The sequence below is a fragment of the Heterocephalus glaber genome, unplaced genomic scaffold (assembly GCF_053883595.1).
Source record: "Heterocephalus glaber isolate CG9 unplaced genomic scaffold, H.glaber_assembly_v1.0 deba00001689, whole genome shotgun sequence".
NCBI lineage: Eukaryota > Metazoa > Chordata > Mammalia > Rodentia > Bathyergidae > Heterocephalus > Heterocephalus glaber.
Window position 1 is genome coordinate 5,410,683 of NW_028258414.1, and position 13,990 is coordinate 5,424,672.

At 47.4% G+C, this 13,990-nt stretch overlaps 1 protein-coding gene across 11 annotated transcripts in view; it reads left to right on the forward strand.

Moving 5' to 3' along the window:
* Tln2 (talin 2) overlaps positions 1–13,990 on the forward strand; it is a 404,430-nt gene that overhangs the window by 35,206 nt on the left and 355,234 nt on the right. For 2 of the 11 annotated variants that reach the window (XM_087199033.1, XM_087199036.1), the window contains exon 1: positions 11,448–11,466. The exons of 7 other annotated variants lie outside the window; for them this stretch is intronic. The gene's annotated coding sequence lies outside the window, so the exon portion shown is untranslated. Of the gene's footprint in view, positions 1–11,447; positions 11,467–13,310; positions 13,488–13,990 lie in introns of those variants that run through there. 2 more of the 11 variants (XM_087199035.1, XM_087199038.1) reach the window with 1 other exon arrangement.

Consider the following 13,990-nt stretch of genomic DNA (forward strand, 5'->3'; position numbering starts at 1 on the left):
GTCACCAGCTGGCTGTTGCCTGATTTTACTCATTTCTAACACTGTGGGCCTGGTTGAGGTCAAATAGGTTGAGGTTCAGTCTCACAGGAGTGCTTGGGAGGGGAGAGGTGCTGAAGGTGAGTCAGTCTCCAATGGCCAGCGACGTAATCAGCCTCATCCATGTGGTGAAGCCTCCACAAAACCCCAGAAGGACAGGCTCGGGGAGCTTCCATTTAGCTGAGCACGTGGAGGTTCTGGAGTGTGGTGTGCTGGACATGTGTGGAAGGCCTGCACCCTGCTATACCTCACCATACCTCACCCTGCGCGTTGCTTCCTTCTGGTTGTTCCACATCTATCCTTTGTAATGCCCTTGGCAATAGGTGGATGTAGGTAAAGTGTTCTGGTTCTGTGAGCCACTCTGCCAGATTAATGGACTATGGGAGGGAGGATAGCCAGCTGGTCAGACTGGCATCTGAAGGGGAGGGCAGTCATCGGAACCGACCCCACAACCTGTGGGATCTGATGCCATCTCTAGATTGAGAGTCACTTGAGTGAATTAGAAGACACCCCTGGTGTCTGCTGGAGAGTCACATGCAGAATTGCTTGGTGTGAAACCCTCTACCACAGTTTGGCGACTGAAGTGTAAAATTGAGTATATAAAAGAATGGGAAAAAACACTATTTTCCCTCTGTATCCTAGTATTCAGTCTTCCAAATCAACTCAAAACCAGCACATTTTGCTGCTGTAACAAAACTACAAACTTAAAGCAACATAAATTTATTATCTTATGCTTCTGGAGTTCAGGAATTGTAAACTGAGGATATCAGGGGAGTTGTGCTCCTTGGAGAATCTGTTTCCTTGCCTTTTCTCGATTCTCCAGGCTGCCTGTGTCCAGTGATCTGGGTTGGGTCCTCATGTTCACAGCCAGCAGCCTAGTGTCTTCAAGCTCTCTCTGAAGTCTTAACCTCTGAATGTGGCCCTCCTGCCTCCATGCTCTTTAAAGACCCTTGTGATTCCATTGGGCCCACCTGGATAACCTAAGTTGCCCTCCACATCTCATGATCCCTAATCATGTTTGCAGAGTACCTTTTGCAGTGTAAAGTGACATGTTCACAGGTTCTGGGGGTTAGGGACACCAAGGGGGCATGAGCACTATGGGGACATTATCCAGATTATCATAGGCAACAATTTTAATAATAAATTTGGTATATTCTTTGAAAACCCAGGTTAAGAAATGCCACTTATAATTTAAATAGTAATTTCTGATTACAGTGTTTGGTTTCTGCCCATCCTTTTCTGCTTCTTTCACTGGATCTGATAAAACTGCAGTTTACTACCATTAACAAATAATGTACGTTGCATGGTGACCTTTATTGGTCAAAGTTTTGCATCTTTGATAAAATGTTAAAATATGGGCAGTAGGAAAATATGTTGGGCTATGAATGAGCTCTTTATTAAAGCTAAAATGAAGATTTCTTCACCTGTTCATCAATTTTTTATTTCCACCTGGCTCAAGAGACCTAATTCACTAAAATTCCCAAGCCCCAAACAAAATCAGTGAGGCGAGAGTGTGGCTGGGATGCCCCACCCCTATTGTCTCTGACTTCGCTTGCTGATTTGAGTGTGGGAATCAGGCGGTAGGGTACCCATAAGTCGGTGCATTGATGTTAATGAATTCACCACCCAGTCCAAAAACCTGTACAGCGGACCTGCGGATGTGAGCCTTGGAGGAAGTGAGGGTTACTGGTGTAGCAGAGCAGCTTGAACCTGCAAAGGAGCCTGAGAAGGCTCAGCCAGAGAGAAAGCAAGCCAGGGAATGTGGAGGAAGAGGGGGGCATCTCAAGTGGTCTGTTTCCAGGTGACCTCTTCTCTGTGGATGGTCTAGTTGGACTATAGCGTAAGAAATACATTCCTAAAGAAGTGCAGGCTGGGCTGGGGATTTAGCTCAGTGGTGCCACGCGTGCCTTGCAAGTGCAAGGTCCTGAGTTTGATCCCCTGTACTGCAAAAAAAAAAAAGAAAGAAAGAAAAAGAAAAAAAGAAGTTCAGGCCTTTGTCTTGGAGTTTTTGCCAATTCCCAGATTTGTGAGTACCGCTGTAGTATATGACTGGCCCTTTAAAATGTAGCCACATAGACTTTGAAGATTTTGAATTGGTCAGTATTTCTATTTTCTAAAGAACCATCATTTGCTTCTTAGTCTTCTTTGTCTGCATTTCCAAAACCAGCATAGGACTATTAGTAACTAGTCAAGTCAACAGCTCTTAACCACAGAGTCCTGAATCACTAATGTGTCACGACCGATTGTGAGGTGTGTTGAAGTAATTTGCTAATTACTGGTTAAGGCACTAAACTTTGTTGATGACCGACTAGAAAATCGAGAGCAAGGTATAATTCCTGTAAGAAGATTGCTTTTCCCTTGTATGTATTAAGGCATGCTTTATTGAGTAGGGCAGAGGGATAGACACAGCTGCTGCTGGGGATGTGTGTGGTATGGGGTGCTGGTAGGAGCTGTGGCCTTGTGGAGCATTGCTTGTTGCTTGTAGTGTGGCACTGTAGGGAACAGGGGAAGGGGACGTTACCAGGATCTCTGCAGTGAGTCCTGGTCTCCTATGAGCCACGGCAGCACACGGCGAATTACAGGAAAGGTAGACAAAGGAGACTGAGAAGAAGCTGAGCTTTGGGTCTGATCAGTGCTGCTCTGGGCAGCAAAGACAAAAGCCCCCAGCTTACCACACCTTTTGTTTTTTGTTTTGTTTTTGGTATGGGGGATCGAACTCCTTACTAGGTCCTTACTAGGCTTGCACAGTAGGTGGCAAAACCACTGAGCTAAATCCCCGGCCCACCACACCTTTTATTCAGTACTTAGTAAATCGGGAGAAACAAAGTGTAACAAATGACTTGCAGAGAGTTCAGTACATCCTGCGTAAGTAAGATGTAACAATCCAAAAACAAGGAGGAACTGAGTAGATGTTTGTTCCTCCCAGGATGTTTTCAGCTCCTGTCCTGGAGAATCCCAGCATCACCGGATCATTGAGGTCTCAGTTGTGACCGGAGGCCAAAATGCAATTATGTCTCGGAATTCCATAGCTGGGCTGTAGGCAGGAGAACTAGGCTAACCAAATGATTTTTCCCTAAAATTATGAAGCATTGCCCCCGACATGGCACGTGTGTGTTTGTACTAGTTGAGGACTCCTAGACCTTAAAGATGAACTAGGGGTACAAAGAACCAGGACCTATGCGTTAACAAAATTATTATGTATCACGACTAGGGAGTGACTGGGAGAATGCTCAGAGTCAGCTATGCAAGTGAAGTTCTAGGAAAAGAGAGAAGGCTGGGCTTGGGGATACCAAGTGCCAGAGTCCTTGTTTGTTGGAGGGAGTGACCTTCAGGAGAAGAACTGGACCTATTGCAATGTCCAGGCAGCAGCACCTGCTGCAAGTGAGACATGGCTGACCTGAGGCCTCCAGAGCAGTGATTGTCATCCCTGCCTGTGGGTCTCAGTCACCTTGGCTTTGTAGAGACACAGAGACTAACACCCCCACCCTTGGAAGCTTGATTCTGCATCAGCAAATAAGGTCCCTGAGCCCCCAAGTGACTGATGTTCATGCTGAATATGCTGGAATTGATCCCACAATGCCTCTAGATTAGGTAAGGAATAAGAGGAATCGTGACTTCCTCACCTGCCCTCTTTAAGAGCCAGCAGTGACTCACATGTGTATGTACATGGCACATGCACGTATACACGTGTACTTAAGTCCCAAGGTAGCATTTATTTGCATGTGAGCAGGCTTTCCTTGTATAATGGTAGCTATCCATGAAGTGAATGCTAAAACTGTTACTATAATATTCCAGTAGACAGGCAAGTATTTTACCCAGCTCTACGAACTACAGATGTCACAGTCTTTTCCTAATGCTCTTGATGCTGAGCTCTGAAGCCTTAAAGTCCTAGCAGACATTCTGGAATCTTCGGAGGGCTTAGCTTCTGTTCAGCAGAGCTCTGGTAGGTAGTTCTTGGGTTTTCCTTTTGTATTCACTTCTTTGTACTGGATATGCCTGTGTGTGTGTGTGTGTGTTTGAATGTACTGCCTGAGGTGTTCAAATCTATTGCTTTACCAGTTGGAAAACCAGGTAGAGCCTGGAAGGGTTGTCCTCATTTAAATCACAGAAGGAATACTAGCTACAGAGGCAGAAAACTTGGTTCCAATTAAGGTTCTGTTACTGACTTTTGGCCATGTCGGACAATCCATTTTAAATATCAGGGCTTCTGTTTCCTTATATTAAAAAGTGAATGGAACTGATTTTCTACATTTTTTAAAATACTGTGTTCTCAAATACATCTGTGATTTTTATTATCAGATCTGACACTTTCAGCTATCTCTGCTATATACGGGCTGGACTAGAGGCCATGGAGAGTTCAAAGACATGCAAAAAATGCTCCTAGCTGAAACTCATATTATCCTTAAGTTAATGTGTAAATGCGCACAGAGTGAAATAACACAAGGTTAAATAACCCTTCAAGTCTGACATGGCATAATTAATTGTTAAATGAATGGAAAAGGTCAGCATTTTCCAAACTCTTTTGTGGATCATCAATTCTATAAGAAAGGTAATAGGTTTTCCTGAACAGATGGATATCTAGGATAGTTGAGTTTAGAAATTGCTGGATCAAAAGAAAATTAAACAAATTATTTATCAGGGGTCTTCTCAGAGCCTTTAAAATTAATCTCCACACATACTTGGTCTCCTGGACTGTATCAATTAGGGTTCACTAGAGGAACAGATTTAATGTTATATGTAAGTTATGTATAGGATTTATAAGATAGGTTTACAGTGGCCACCTGTAGAGTCAGGTGTGGAAGAATACGAAAGGGCCATCCATCTGTGTGCTGGAGAGCTGGAGGATCCAGTCAGAAGTCAAGGCCCTGGGGCTCACTGCCGTTGCTGTATGAGTTCATATTGCGGAGCTGAAGGGTCTGAGCTGGAAGGCAGGAGTCTGCGCTGAAGCCTGGAGACAGACATCTAAAGGCAATGACAAAAACTGGAGCTTCTCGGAAGAAGCACAAGTGAAGACTTTTTTTTTTCTTTTCCTTTTTATTCCAACCAGGCTATTAGCCTATTGGTTGGTGGCACCCACACCCACAGCGAGCCTTCAGTAAGTCAGTGGTCCAGATACACTCGGAAGTGTGCTGCCCAATCTGCTGGCTGTTACTTATTCAAGTTGACACCACAGTTAACTGTCACAGACTTTGTTCAAGAAGCCCTAAGCCCTCCCCCCGTTTTAAGTCATGGACTATTCACTAATCGAAATGGGATGTAACCTGGGAAGTTGGTGAAGTGTATTAGGAGTTGAAGGTGGGAGAAGTGGTTTACAGAAGTGGTGGGGTTCTGTGTTAGTTACTTGTCTCTCCTTGCTGAGACAAAATACCTGACACCCAAAGTTGGAGGGGAAGGAGTTTATTTGGCTTACAGTTCATAGAGGTTTCAGTCCATAATTGGCCAACTCCTAGGCAGAGGTGACAAACAGCCATGGCAGAGGAGAAACAACATGGCATGCACAAGATAGCAAAGGTAACAAGAGAGTTTAACAGGATCTTTGCCCCTTTTGTCTTATTCAGACTACAGGGATTAGGGCGGTGCCAAACTAATGACTCACATGTAATGGTTAATTCCCCTTCCCCTAACCCCAGCATCACACTTTCCAGATTCAACTGCTTCTGAAAAAGAAAGCCCCACCTCATCCGCATGAGGCTTTGGCGGGGGTCATCTAAACACAAACCATGGCTCCATGTGGAGTGGTTTTGCAGGGTATGGGGAAGGAAGCATATGGAGCCTCCTGTGGCTGGTGGCCAAGAGGGTGGAATGGGGTAGAGGACCCCTAGTGCTGTGTTCAAAATTCCCCAAGCTGTCTTCTATCTCAGAACTGCTCCAGGAAGAGAGTCTGTCTCTCTCAAGTTCCAGATCTCCTGAGGGTATGAGGGACCCAACTTCCAACCTCCACACAATTCCAGTTTTGCTCTTGCTGTATCCAGTTGCAGCAAGCTGATTTCTAGCCTCTCACTGTCTGACTGCTTCTATGAGGGACTCATGGCACCAAAATAGAACTTGGCCACACCTCACTTTGAATGGGCCAGGATGGGCTTGGTATGGCTGACCCTAGGGCCGGCTCTTACTAGAAGCCAGGAATCTATTCTCCAAGCCATGTACTCTTACATGAATTTTGAGCTGTGCCAGACTGGCTGTGGTTGGGCCACCTGACATTACATTGTCTGTGGCCCAGGATGGCTCTGGTGAAGGCTTCTGAGATGAGTATGCTGTAGAGTCCAGGCCACAGCAACGAAGAGTAACAGAGTTCTCAGTGCTCAGGGACCTAATTCCATATAGGTTTCCTCAAGCAGGTACAGCCTAGTGCTTAACAGCATTAGGTAGCAGTTACTGATTTGAGTTCCCTCGTTTGCAAATGTAGTTACGGCAATGAAAGATAATATTAGAGTGACCCAAGGAAGGACGGAAAGGTCCAGCTGACGTTGGGCAGGCTGTGTAAGCCTCCTCTCCTCTATCCTGTGATGGCTCCCTCCCTCCTGTGTCTCCTCGGTCATGCATTTCTTTTCTAAAGTCCGTGTGGAAGAGAGAGACAGAGACAACATGTTGATTACCTCTGATTAAGGACTAAGCCACTTGAAATCCATGGGAGGAAGACATTTATGTTTCCATCCTATGGTGCAGTTCTTTTTTAGTCACAGAGAGAAATGCTGAGGCTTTTTTGAAAATAGCCTTGCCAGTTAACTGAAGTACAAAATGTTAGAAAGCAGGTCTCTAGATTCAGTGATTTGTTATCCCAAATCTGAAGCAAAAAAGTACTTCTAACATCCAACATGAATACCTCAGTACTGACACAGTTTAAGATGTCAAAGTGTAACTTACCCTGTTCTCAGATAACTGATGTAGAACTTGCTCTTGTAGTTGCTTCTCCTCCAGGGGGCTTCTTTTCTTCTCAAAGAGAGGGCAATATTTGCATAATTTTTTAAGGCAGCTGGCTTCTTATTCCTTTAACGTTCCTCAGTGATGTCTCAGCTTTGCCATTTTAGGGGAAAATTAGCCTTGATGTGTAGTAAAATTGATAACTGATTTTAATATAAAATAGTAAGGGCTGGCTGACTATTAAACTCTTTAGCAGTTGGAATGTATCGGGTTTTCAAGACCTGAACCAAAGTAGCTTAAAGTTCTTAACAGAAGCTTTGGAGGTACAGCAGGTCTCTGGGGAGGGGGCCACATGGAGTGGCAGTGACAAACTGGGAATGGCCTGTGGCTGGGAATGGTTGTGGCGAAGTTTCATACGTGACTCTTGCTCTGGCTCCTCAAGCTGTGATCTCTTCCTCCTCCTCCCTCCCTTGTTGCTGCTTGGGCCTGGGGTAGATGCCTGGTAACCTTGAAAGGAGGTGAGGTGGCAGAAGGCTGGGAAAGTAGAGATCCCCCCGAACCGTCTCCTCTATCGGGATCGCTCCAGGGTCTAGAGCCACTGTCGCCCCAGTGCCAAATCCTGAACGTTTCTGTATTATCAAAACATCACGGGGGTCAGGGATTTCGCTCAGTGGTTTCGCTGCCTGCTGTGCAAGCACAAGGACCTGAGTTTCCCCCCACCCCGTACCAAACAAACAAACAAACAAAATCACATTATTCCCTATGTGTCCGTAACAATTAAAAAAACAAAACAAAACCCAGAAGCAGTCAACAGAGCCTTGGTCAAGCTCATGCATTGGAAGGACAAGAGAAAGTAGAGAAGTAGCCCGCTTTTTGAGGCTGGGTATCTACAATTGCACAATCTTGTGTCTTTATTTTCTCTTATCGCTTCTGCCTGCTTGCTTTTTTTGCTGTTTTTTCCCTCTCTTGATCATGAAAAGACATGGTTCTAACTGGAACCTAGCTAAGTTGTTTGCTGCTATGATACTTCTCTTCCTCACAGACCTTTAGTGGCTCCCAGGTGCCTCTATTCCTGAACGCCAAGTTATCTTTCTAGTATCATTTTCTACTGTTTCCTGCAAAATCTCTGACTCCCTGGCTGAACTCGTAGTATGTTTTTGGGATCCTGACCCTTCAGCCTTTTTTTTTTTTAGATAAAACTTCCTGTGGGAAATGTTCTTCTTCCCATCAACCACTAGGTCCTGCTATGGGATGGGGTAGGGACGGGAGACTGGTGTCACTCAGTACCAGGACATGACCATAAGTTGAGGGTGTGACAGTCACTACATTTGTAGAAAACTTGATCTTAGTTAATTCGGGTCCAACTTGAATTTGTATATGATCATATTCAGCACAGATAGTTTCCTACATGAGGCTGTTAGGATTGGCTTTTTTCACCTAACACCTGTGAGTGTTTCCTTATATCACTAAATAGTCCAGTGTTGGTGGCATAGTGGTGAGCATAGCTGCCTTCCTTATATCACTAAATAGTGCTCATGGTATTGTTTTTAAAGCCCCGATTCTGCCTCTCTGTGTCATTTGGGTTTTTAAGTGAAGTCTGAGGACCCCTGGCTTTAGATTGCATAGGGCGTTGGAAAACGTGGACATTGCAGAGGGGACGAGTCTCACATGCCCCAGCCTCTGCCCCGGCCCCTAAATGCTTGTGGGTCTGGTGTGTGGTGTGAGGGGCTCCTTGGGGTCCTTCAGGCACCTGGGCAGGTCAGGGTTGGGCAGGCAAAGAAGGGCCCTGAGGAGAGGCTGGATTCTTAAGGGGAGTTGTCTACACTTAATGATCACTGGTTCTGCAGGACGCGCTGAGCGCTGCATAGATGGGAGCCGGTAGACATGCAGAAGGTCCCCAAGCTGCTTTTCCTCCCTTGTCCTGGTCTATCGTGCTCTTCGTCTGCTCCTTGCATGTCTGATTCCTTTGTAAATGGTCTAAGTTTCTTAACAACAGATACCTGTTCCACAGTTAGAAATGAATTGGACAGGAGTAAGAAAAACCCAGCTAAACTGGAGACCAAAAGGAAATTGGCTCGTTTAAAAAAATATGTGGTGAAATACACACGTAACATGCCATTTAAATTGACCAGTTCAGCAGCATCACATACATTCCCATTGATCTCCATCACCCATCTTCAGAATTTCAAAGAACCCCAAAGTGAACCCACCCATTAAATGCTAACTGATCATGGCCCCTTTCCCCTTGGCCTTTGGAAATCATTGTTTGCTTTCTGTCTCCATGATTTTGATGATTCTAGGGTCTCTTATTAGAATCCTACAATATTTGTTCTTCTGCATCTGGCTTAGGTTTTTAACTTGACATATGTGTGTGCCTCTATCTTGAGTTAGGCCGTTAAGTAGAGGAGAACGTACTTGACTTGTCTCCTCTGGACCGGACTTTCTCCTCTTCCTGCTGGCTTCCTGGCTGTTGTCCAGAGTGGCAGGGCCAGTATCTTGTCTCTGTTAATCCTCTGTGTAGGATGAGCTGACAGCTGGAGGCTTCCAAAGTTTGCCCCTGTCTGTTCTCAGGCTTCAGCTTTTCTCCGGAATGATGGTGAAGTAGGGTGGCCAGAGAAAATACATGTTGCCCAGGTGAACTTAAATCTGAGACAAATAGTCAGTGATTTCTATAATACAAGTATTCCCAAATAATGCGTGGAAGATACTTATCTTGAATTATTTATGGTTTATCTGATACTCAAATTTAACTGCCTATCTTATATTTTTACTTGCTAAATCTAGGCACTGCAGTGGTAAACCCATAATAGCTCACTTGTTTTTGTTTTTTTGAGGCAGGGTCTCGCTATGTAGTTCAGGAGGCCCTTAAACTCACAGCAATCCTGCCTCAGCCTTCTGAGTGCTGGGATTACAGGCGTGTGCCACCACACCCGGCACAATAGCTCATTTGTAAAAGGCACATAGCCAGAAGGATCTGCAGAGATGAGCGGATTTGATGGCATACAGCAAGGTGATTTGGCATTGTCAACTTAATTTTTGATAAATATTAAAAAGGTGGACCTTAAACATGGGTTTGAGAAGTAACTGACTGTGTAGGGGGCTTCTGTCAGTTGATTCATTAGATAACCGAGCAGCAAGTACCTGCTGACTGAAATACGATCTGCACATGGCAGGTGCCAGAAGTAGGAGCTCAACACAGGGTCCTTTGTTGCTCTGCAGGTACTGTGATACCTGACTACCATAGGACCAAGGAGGGAGCTTTGGAGGAGTCGCCCCAAGCTAGTTGCCTGTGCGCTCCTGGCCAGGGTTTATGTTGTTGACTGGCTGCACCAGCTGCTGAGAAGTGGTATTATTATGTGTGAATAACTGAAACTTGACTCTGAGTTTCCCTCTTATCCTTTCCTGTTGAACAGTCAACTGTCTTCAAATTCATTCTTTTTGGTGGTGCTTTGAATCAACCTTTGAGAATTTGACAGAAAATGCAGCTGATGCCCATGGTCTGGCTTGGGTGAGGGGGACCAGCATGGAACCGCCCTTTTCCTGTGCCATGTGTGTGTCAGTCTCCAGTGACCCGCTCCTCCCTGGGCTGAGGTGGCTGTGGCTGATTTGCCCTCTCTGCATTGTTTTAGAGGACAGAAAATGATAGTCCTCAGGGTTGCAAGTAGAGTGAGTCCTTCGAGTAGCTCCTGCTAGTGGTAGTGCTGGTGAGGGGGGGAACCCTCAGTGTTAGGGGTGCTTTTCCCCATGGGCCAGGCCCACCCACAGCTGTGGGACCCTGGCTGTCCCTGGGCTGCCTGCTGAAAGCGCCTCTGAGCATGGTACTCCCATCAGAGAAGGCCAGACACATTTTGTTTTGGGGTTTTGAAGCCCTAGCAATTTGTGGCTCATTTTGGCCTTTTTTTTCCCTCTAGGGGACTGTGCAGTATTTAATGACTCAACTCCGGATGTTTCCTTTCCACTGATGTCAGTTTATAGAGCAGCTCTCAAGCGAATGTTTGTGCAGAAAGGAAAGAGGTAGGGAGCCCTTGGGACCCTAAGAATAAGTGGGCTTCAGCTGCTGCCCCCATTTGCTATGGGGGCCAGGCCCTGATACTTCAGTGCCTGATGCTTCCGGTTTCTAGGTGCATGGAAGTGTTGGCTTTGGGGACTTGAGACCAGCTGGGGGTGCTTTCATGGGGGTGCGATCAGGTGTGGGTGGTAGGTGTCTTGGAGCAGGTGCTCCCAGAAGTTGAGTGACCCCCTCCCTCCCCTCATTGCCTCCCTGGGCTCCCTCTGGATTTCAGCCTGACACTTGGGGTGGGGAAGGGGACAGGGCATGTGGGCAGGAGGAGGGCATAGTACTGATATTGGCTCAGCCCCTGGAAGGCTGGCTTCCCTCAGGCAGAGGAGTGACCCAGAGTGGCCTAAGATGGACCAAGCTGCTTGGGATCAAGGCCCGAGGAGATGGCTTCCAGGGCATCCTCCCCACAGCCTGCCTTCTCTCGGAGACAGACACGCTTCCTTCTGCCTCCAGGTCCCCGCCAGCAGGAGTCTGTGATTAAATGGAGACACAGATGCTGCCTTCTGCAGGTGAGGGAGAAGTTCCTGACAGGCAGGGGGTGGACTGGGATCCTGAGGGAGGGGTGCATGGAAGTGCCAGTTCTGTCAGTCCACGAGGGACCTGAAGGTGTCAGAGTGCTGGTGGGAGCAGGAGAGACTGCATGAATAGGTCACAAGGTGGGAAGGTCCCCAGCCAGCTCAAGGCTGTCAAAAGACCAGGGCCTTGAGTTCTGTGGGGTGTGAGTAGTTCTCACATTGTATCACTGGCTTGGTGTCAGTCATGGGATGACTCTGGACATACTTGGAGAGCAGCATATTCCTTCTGTCTGTGCCCTCCGACCCCTGCAGCTACTCCTATACAGTGTGCCCTTCTGGAAGGCTCCACCACCCTGGAGGAACAAACTCCCTAGCGGGTTCCCTTCCTCTGGCCAGTGGTTCGCTGGTGCTGGTCTTCTGAATACTTGCGCTGCCTTTCGTGTTCTGCCAGCCATCTCATGGTCTCCTCCACAAGTCCACACCTCAAGGACCCGCCCTCAGAGCCACCTCCTTCTCCTTCAGGTGCAGGTGGCCAGCTGCCTCTGCTTTTGCAGACCAGTGCAGCCAGCCTTGCTCCTGGGGGTTAGGAGTCCGTGGTTGCAAACCCCAGACACCCACAGAACCGTGGAACAGACATTCCACAGACGTCTCTTCATAAGGGCCTCTGTGCAGGCCACAGGGCACACAGGGCAGGGTGGATCATCTTGTGAGATCCTGCCTGGCCTCCAGCCTTCCAGCTCTGAGAACTTAGCCCTCAGAAGCTCCGAGTCATTTCTAAATACCTAGGAAACCTAACCCTTTTCTGTCCCTTCCTGTCCTCTTCCACTGCTGTCCCTGGAGCATTCAGGATCTGTAGCGCTCCAGCCGCACTAGCAACACAGGAGCAGGATGCACTTCTGAATGGGGTCTGCCCACCGTTTCAAGTGCAGGTGTGGGCATGAGGGATTTATGTGTTCTCTGAATCGCCGTCTTGTGCCGGGGACTTCAAATTTGACATCCCTGTCACATAGCCAGTGCCTGAAAATGCTGAAGTCACTCCTAGTATTCGTAATTCATGTCGGCAGGCTTAGGTGTATTTATAGCACTCCTAAGACAAGTTACTGCCAGAGGAGCTAGTGACACTTAGCAGGCTATGTAGGAGACACAGAACTAAGCGGACTCTTTCTCTTGCTAATTTTAGACTGCCTGGGTTGGGGATGGGAGCAAGGGCTTATCATACAGTGTGCTCGCAGAGCCCTGATCTTCCTGGGAGAATGCAGGTACAAAGGTTTTGGGGCCATTTCTGTCGCCGGGGACTTCCTGTCCCACCATGTGGCTTACTGCTCAGTCTCTGCCCAGCTCTGGCCCCTCCTGCTGCCCTCCAGCAGGGAAGGGGAATTGCAGGGCTCCTGGACACCCTGGCATTGGGTCACCAAGCTGGGGGATGGGAAAGGACCAGCGTGCCTCACAAGCAAGTATTTACAACCTGTGAACATTTGACACACTGTTCAGCTTTGCCTGTGGCACTGTCTGCCCTTGGTCAAGAACAGTTCTCATGGGGTTCATATTAGCTCAGCCACCATACAAAATATCATGGGCATCCACAGCAGAAATGAATTTTCTCACAGTTATGCAGGCTGACAGGCAGATCCAATGCCAGCACAGTTGCTTCTGGCTTGCAAATGGCGTTCTTGCTGTGTCCTCCGATGGCCAACAGCATGAGAGCAAGCAGTCCCATTGGTGCCTCACTATATAAGAGCACTGATTGCATCCCAAGGGCTCCACCTACCCTCATGACTTCAGGTCAACCCATTTACCTTCAAAAGACCTCCTTTCCAAGAGCCTCACGTTAGGGGTCAGGGCTGCGATTTTAGTTTTGGGGATATAGATCAGCAGTAGCTCGAGATATGTGAGCTGTAGGTTCTTCGATGCGGGGGCTGATGACGATGGAGGAACTGGTCCCATCTTCCTTGGGGTCCAGCTTCTGTTAGTAGAAGAGCCTCATTCAGTGACCAGGAGTTGCTGCTGGGACAAAGGTGAGGAGGTAGAGGGGCAAGTATGTGTTGGGGTTTCCTGCCACCTCTAGATTGGAAAGCTGTGACAAGCTGAGGCATTTGACAAAGGGGAAGGTTGAAGGGGCCGGCACAGGCAGACACCTACCCACGATCTGGGGGGAGCCCTTTGGCAGGTGGAGGAAAGGGAGCACTTGGCTGTTGGCGGCCCCTCACTCCTCACCTCCTGAACAGGTACCTCTAGTGTTTTTCTTTCATATGATGTGTCATGACTCCACTTACCTTGTGTCATTAGCTATGTTTTGGGAGTTTGGAACGGTCTGGAAGCAACTCTGCCAGAAAACGGGAAGGAACCGCTTCCCTCAAACGACGGTGACGTGATTGATTGTCAGGTCTGACCATCTGTCTGTCACAAACAGTTGTTGGCCTTGGCTTCCCTTTCTTGGGATTTAGAAATATGTGGATGAGTCAACAAGGCACCTTTGTGGCCGGCAACTTCTCTGCAGCCAGGCTGGCATCTGGGTTGG